A 7,113-nucleotide genomic window follows, 5' to 3' on the forward strand; every position below is an offset into this window, starting at 1 on the left:
TTACCAACTTCGATTTTTCAGTTTTACATCGTTGCCAAATCATTTCTTGAGCTAAAAATATATATTGTTCTAAAAAATATATGTTTATCTTTAAAACTTGTACACAAATAAACACTAATATTTGTTGCATTTTAATTGCATTATAATCCATATTTCTTTAAATTTTAGCTATTTATTTTTTCAAATTTTAATGTTGGCTACACTCCATATTTCTTTTGTATTAAAGCATTCCCCTCTCACTGCCCGCCTCAGCCTTATAATCTCCTTAATTATAGGTTAAGTAGCATACTTCATCGGCGCAGTATTGGCCCAACGTATTGCCAATGAATTGTGTTATTTATAGAGTTATAATGTTAAAGATTAAAAAAATATGATTCAATAAAAGCTCTCGTATAAAGCTATACATTACCAAAGAAAAAATCATGAAAACAATTTTTTTATAAATATACTTTTTCAGATTATTGGTAATACTAATATATTTCGAAGTGAACATATGAATATACTCGTATATAGATGTTGATTAATATAGTGCAACGGTGATAGTTTCGGCGATCTTCGTCTTTATCGGTTTGTCCTTCTTGCCTTCGGTGGAAGCGAGACGGACAGAACAAATGGAGGGGGAATAACGTCGGCGAGCCCGGGCCCCGGGCTGCCCGGGGCCAAATCCCATCTCTGCATCGCAACCGCCATTGCATTTAGTAAACTTAGTACGCGTTATAACGTTTTACCTGTGCTTGTATAAGCATATTATTATTGCATAGTATTGCAGCGTGTAGATATTGCGTGATATTGCGTGATATTACATGCATGGTGTGTTTCAAAATTGAGATAAAGATCCTATTAGCACGTGCCACGTAAGATTGCATGTATTACGTTTCGGACCATTAAGGCTGCGGTCCACTTAGCGCTTCAAACGCTACAGAGCATTTGTAGCACTGATATGACTGGTCCATTTGATGCTTCAGAACGCTTCCAGCAACTCTGATTACGTCATCAATACGTCATCGTTTTTGCTCCCACTTCACTTCAACTGCCTCACCTCGGGAGGTGGGTTGGCTGGAGCGTTCACGTAGCAATTGTATCATTCGAAATAGTAATGGACCAATCAGTGCGTAGCGTTTGGAGCATAACGTTCAAAGCATTTGGAAGAAGTAAGTGGACCGCAGCCAAAGACTACACACGTTCTCTTGTTCGGATTGCAAGTAAGTAGCATTTTTATCTTTTTATGTAAAAACATTTATTGTTTCTTTTTTTTTTGATCAATTTTTTATATTTATTAATAACTGATTTTAATTACTGGCTTATAAAATTGCTCATACAAAACGATTCAATGTTTTTGTTCTAAATATATGGCTTTACATTATTTATTAATAATATTTATAAGTTCTTCGTTGCTTTGAAAATTTCTAATCGATGTAAATCATTATTATAAATATATTGAGTATGGGAATAAGTTTTCGCCCATTGTAGAAAGATGTCGTTAGTAGCATTGCTTGTGTGTTTGATAGAACGGCAACACATGTGTTTGAAAGGTTTGTGTTCAAACTTTTGAGCCCAATAGTTGGCATTCGTTCGAAGCGTAAAAAAGAGTAACTTTTTTGTGTTGAAGATGTCGGAATTTATTCCAAAAAAGCAACATTTACGGGAAGTTTTACGCCATTATTTTATTTTAAAGAAAAGTGCTGCAGAATCGCATCGTTTGCTCGTAGATGTTTACGGTGAGCATGCTCCATCGAAAACCAGTTGTAAAGAATGGTTTTGGCGATTCAACAGTGGTGATTTTGACGTGCTTGACAAAGAACGTGAAGGTGCACCGAAAAAATTTGAAGATGCAGAATTGCAAGCATTACTCGAAGAAGATTCATGTTTATCGCTCGATAGGTTGTCAAAAGAGTTAAATGTTGATAGATCCACTGTTGGAAAACGTCTACACGCAATGGGAATGGTGCAAAAAGAAGGAAATTGGGCGCCATACAAATTGAAAGAGAGAGACATGGAAAGACATTTGGTCATCTGCGAGATGCTTCGTCAACGACAACAAAGGATGGGTTTTCTACATCGTATCGTAACTGGCGATGAAAAATGGATCTACTACGATAACCCTAAACGCTTGAAAGCATGGGTGATGCCAGGTGAACCAGGTCCATCAACGCCAAAACGAAATATCCATGCTTCGAAGATTATATTGAGCATCTTGTGGGATCAGAGAGGTGTTATATATTATTAGTTGCTCAAACCGTCCGAAACCATCACTGGCGATCGTTATCGATTACAACTGATACGTTTAAACCAAGCTTTGAAAGAAAAACGACCAGAATGGGACAATAGGCACAACAATTTGATTCTGTTACATGACAACGCTAGGCCACACGTTGCAAAACCGGTCAAGAAATACTTGGAAGGAGTAAAGTGAGAAATTCTGCCCCACCCGCCGTATTCACCGGACATTGCTCCTTCAGATTTCCATTTGTTCCGATCCATGCAGTCGGCCCTTTCTGGAGAACGATTCAATTCTTATGAAGATATCAAAAAATGGCTTGATGAATGGATCGCTTCAAAAGAATCAGATTTTTTCATTCGAGTAATCCGTTTATTATCGGAAAAGTGGGAGAAAGTTGTCGCTTCCGAAGGAGCATACTTTGAATAAACTCACTTATATAGATTTGTTTAAATAAACACATCTTTTTTTTTCAAAAAGGGCGGAAAGTTATTCCAAATATTATATATCAGAATTTGAATATGATGCATGTTTATAATTAATATACACTTAATTTTTATTATGTTTTACTGTAGAAATAAAAATGGCACAGAGAGCTCGGAAATATAGAGAAATTAAAAAAAGAGACAAAACCTTTATGAAATAATTAGTGAAGGACGATAACGAAAGAATAAAAATTTCAATGAAATCATACTCGAAAGATGTTATTTGCCAAAGAAATAACATCAACGATGGCTGTCAATTAATTAAAAATATTAATGAAAATATAGATAATAATAATTATTATTTACATGAAGACAATATAAATAATTTAGAAACTAGTGATTTTGATATCATTAACTCTGATGATTTAAATAGTAATTTTGATAATGAGTCTGTATCTTCTTCAAATGACAATATGTCACAGAGTAACAGTTATACATCTATAAAAAGTGAAATACAAAAATAGTACATAGAAGAAAATATTAAACATTCATCGATAAACAAATTATTAAAAATTCTGAAAGTGCATACAAATATTGAAAACCTTCCTAGAGATACACGTACTCTATTACAAACAAATAGATCAACACTTGTAAGAAAATTAGGCAGTGGTTATTTGCATTATATCGGCATCACACCTAATTTACAAATAAAGCATAAATATTATGGCACTATTCAGATAACTTTCAATGTTGATGGAATACCTATATTTAAAAGTTCCTCAAAGCAATTTTGGACAATACTTTGCTATGCTATTGATGAACGATATCAGTATGAACCATTTTTAGTTTCTTTGTTTCTTGGTGAAAGTAAACCAGAATCAATCACCGAATATTTTAAAGAATTTGTATCAGAACTAAAGGAACTATGTGAAAATGGAATTTTCCATGACAACAGTAAAATAAAATTTGAAGTTGTAATCAGAGATTTTATCTGTGACACTCCAGCACGTTGTATGATCAAATATTGTAAATTATTTAATGCATATTCAGGATGTGATCGATGTGAACAAGAAGGTGTATATATAAATTATAGAATGACATTTCCATTACAAGATGCACCATTACGTACTGATGAAAATTTTGCTTTAATGTCAGATCCAGATCACCATAAGTCAATATCTCCTTTGTTAGAATTAAATATCGGATTAGTTTCCAAATTCCCCCTTTGGATTACATGCACTTGGTTAATCTTGGGGTCATGCGTATAAGATTCTAATTATGTTATTAAAAGGAGATCTAAATGTTAGGTTATCATCCAATTCTATTCAATCCATCTGCAATGAATTAATTGCTCAAAGAATGCATTTTCCTGTTGAATTTCAAAGGAAACCACATAGTCTGAAAGAAATTGCATACTGGGAAGCATCAGAATTTCGACAGTTTCTATTATATTCTGGAATAGTTGTTTTAAAAAACAATGTTCCTTCTGCAATTTATAAACATTTTTTGTTACTGCATGTAGCTTCTACTATCTTATGTAGTACAAGTCTAATTACATATTATTTAGATTTTGCTTCCGAATTGTTGAGATCTTTTGTTAATCACTGGCCTAAATTATATGGTAATGGCGCAGTTGTTTATAATGTTCATTGTTTAACTCATTTAACAATTGATGCAAAAAATATGGCGTCCTTGACACATTTAGTGCTTTCCCTTTTGAGTCTTACCTTTTTCAATTGAAAAAACTTTTAAGGACTTCTAATCAACCATTGCAGCAAATAATACAAAGATTGTCAGAGAGTTCACATGTATTAGTTAAAGAAAACAAAAAACCATTAAATGATTACGTAAAAGATAAAGAATTTCGGTATCATATTATATTAAATTTAAATTACTCAGATGGGTCTTTGATTGATTTCCCTTGTAATGTACCACAATTCAGAATAGTAAAAAGTATTGCCTTTACTTTATCAACATTTCCCGGGAATAATTGCGTCACCATGAAAGACAATAATATTGTAGTAATCCACAATTTTGTAAAATTGAATAAGGATGTATATATTATTGGATTAAAATATCTAAAAAAAGAGGATATGTATAATTATCCGTGTTCTTCATCACTTTTAAAAATATTTAAAGTTTCATCACTATCTAGGCAATATGAAGTTTGGAATATTAATTCTGTTTCATGTAAAAATGTTCTTTTGAAAAAATCTCTTTTTTATGTGTCTCCCTCTTGTGCACATACAATGACAAAAAAATAAAGGTACATTTAAAGATTAAATTTTTCGATGTATATGCAATAGTTACGTAACATTTTATATTTTGTTTTTATTTATAGGTAAACATGTTTTCTGTAGTAGATTTTCCTGACGAAGAAGCTTGTGAAGTCATACCAACTTCTTGGTTGACTGATGGAAATCAGAAAACATTTTATCCTGAATATAAAGCAACTCGATTTTGGAAAGCAGTCACAACTTTCGAAACACCAAAACCACATTGGAAAACACATTCATGTTGAATTTTGTATCAAACAGGTAGACATATTTTTAGATAAATTTTTAATATTAACATGTTGATATATTTCTAAAATTTAAATTTGATTTTTAATTTCTTATCACAAGAATTGAAAGTTTAGTTTAATATAAAATTGATTAATAAAATTTACAGATATTTTAATAAAAGCTAAATCAAAAAGAGATCAATATCAGTATTTAGATACCGATGGAATTCAAACAGGCACAGATGTAACCGAAAACCAAACAAGTAAAAGAAAACGCTTTCCAAATCAGCCTTGTACATCAAAATCTCTATCAGAAATATTATCTGATGAAACATCTTCATCCAGTGAAAATGATGATGACAACACGGATAGAAATGGGAATTATACTTCAAAGAACAAGTGTCGATATAAAAAAAAAGCAAACAATTACCAGAACCGAGATCTATCGATTACTTACTGACTTCTAAAAACAATATTGAAAGTAAATTATATGAAAGAAACGTTTTTATGTTTTTAATAAATTATAGAATTTTTTTGATGGCCTTCTCTAACTTATGTATATAGATATCAATGAAGATATGAGATCATATTCTTCTGCATCATTGACAAGAGTAGCAACAGTGTCATAACCGCGAGCAATTACAGGTTTATCTGAAGGTAAAATAAGTTTTTACTATTGTTCATGAGAAAACCATATTTTTTAATATTAACTAATTAACTAATACTAACTAATAAATTAACATTAAAATGTAGATAATAAAATATGCTTTTAGGTCAATTCATGAAATGTATTACTAATTTTGAAAGTATTAAGTACGATATATTAACAGTATTAAAAAAGACATCAAATGTATAAAAAACCGACTGTTAAATAACAACATTACCGAAGAAAAGTTACCTGAAGAAACAGAGGCTCTCGTACCTGCTTTATCACTAAGGAATCTTTCAATTTTTAATGAACTTTTGAAACAAAAATCTATCTTTACATTTTATATAAGCAATTGTATGGCAATGTTTGTTGTTCTTTCTGAAAATTGTAAAAATCTTTTTTTTTTCCAAAGTGTTCGCATTTCGTTTTAAGAAAATCGAAAACTCTTCCAATATTTATGACTACGTTTAAACTTGTCCAAAATATTTAAGATTATTTAATTTTTATTCGTAGGAAAATTATTTCCGTCGCCTTGGAGGAACTTCGAAAGCAGATCGCACACGGAGGATTCTCAAACGGATAATTCATAATCAATTAGCACAAAAATTAAATTGGGCAGGAAGAGGAATAAAAACAAGTATTAAAACTTTTGATGCCGTATGCGAACTCATTCTTAGTAAGCCTACAAGTGATTCTTCTAAATAATTATGCAATTTTTATATTGTATAATTAAATACCTTCTCATATTTTATAGGATCCGCAACTATTAACAAAGAATCCTCTCATAAGATAACCGAAGAAACAATTAAATGTTAGTTACGTTTTGCAACAGATCGAGATGGTGATAGAAAGAGGAGGGAAACTATAAATGATGAGATTGAGGAAGAGAGAGGGACAGAAGAATCACAATCGGAAGATAAATAAGTGCAATGCATGAATTAAGAATTACATTTTCTTTTTATTTTTTCTTTTCATAGAAAATTATTTTTTATTTTCGGTGTGCCACAAAAATATCATGGAAAATAACGGCTTTTTACAGATATTAAATTACTTTATGAATTCATTACATTTTAATTTACTTTTCAAATATCATGACTATGATTACTTATTAAGTACTTAACTTTTTTTCTTCTCGATAAAAATGATACATTTTACTCAGGGACGGGAAGTAACTCGTTACTTGTAACGAAGTTACAGTTAGAGTTACTTTTTTTCAGTAACTGTAACTTAACTTCGTTACTTTCTTTCCATCTGTAACTATAACTTAACTTAGTTACATCTTTTAAGTAACTAATTTAATAGTTACTTTCATAGTTAT

The 7,113-nt window shown here is 31.1% G+C and overlaps 1 pseudogene; it reads left to right on the forward strand.

Annotated features, from left to right (window-relative positions):
- The window catches only part of LOC108767147 (putative nuclease HARBI1), an 18,092-nt pseudogene extending 12,928 nt beyond the window's left edge, over positions 1-5,164 (forward strand).
- The last annotated feature ends 1,949 nt before the right edge of the window (positions 5,165-7,113 follow it).

The sequence above is a fragment of the Trachymyrmex cornetzi genome, unplaced genomic scaffold (assembly GCF_001594075.2).
Source record: "Trachymyrmex cornetzi isolate Tcor2-1 unplaced genomic scaffold, Tcor1.1 scaffold652, whole genome shotgun sequence".
NCBI lineage: Eukaryota > Metazoa > Arthropoda > Insecta > Hymenoptera > Formicidae > Trachymyrmex > Trachymyrmex cornetzi.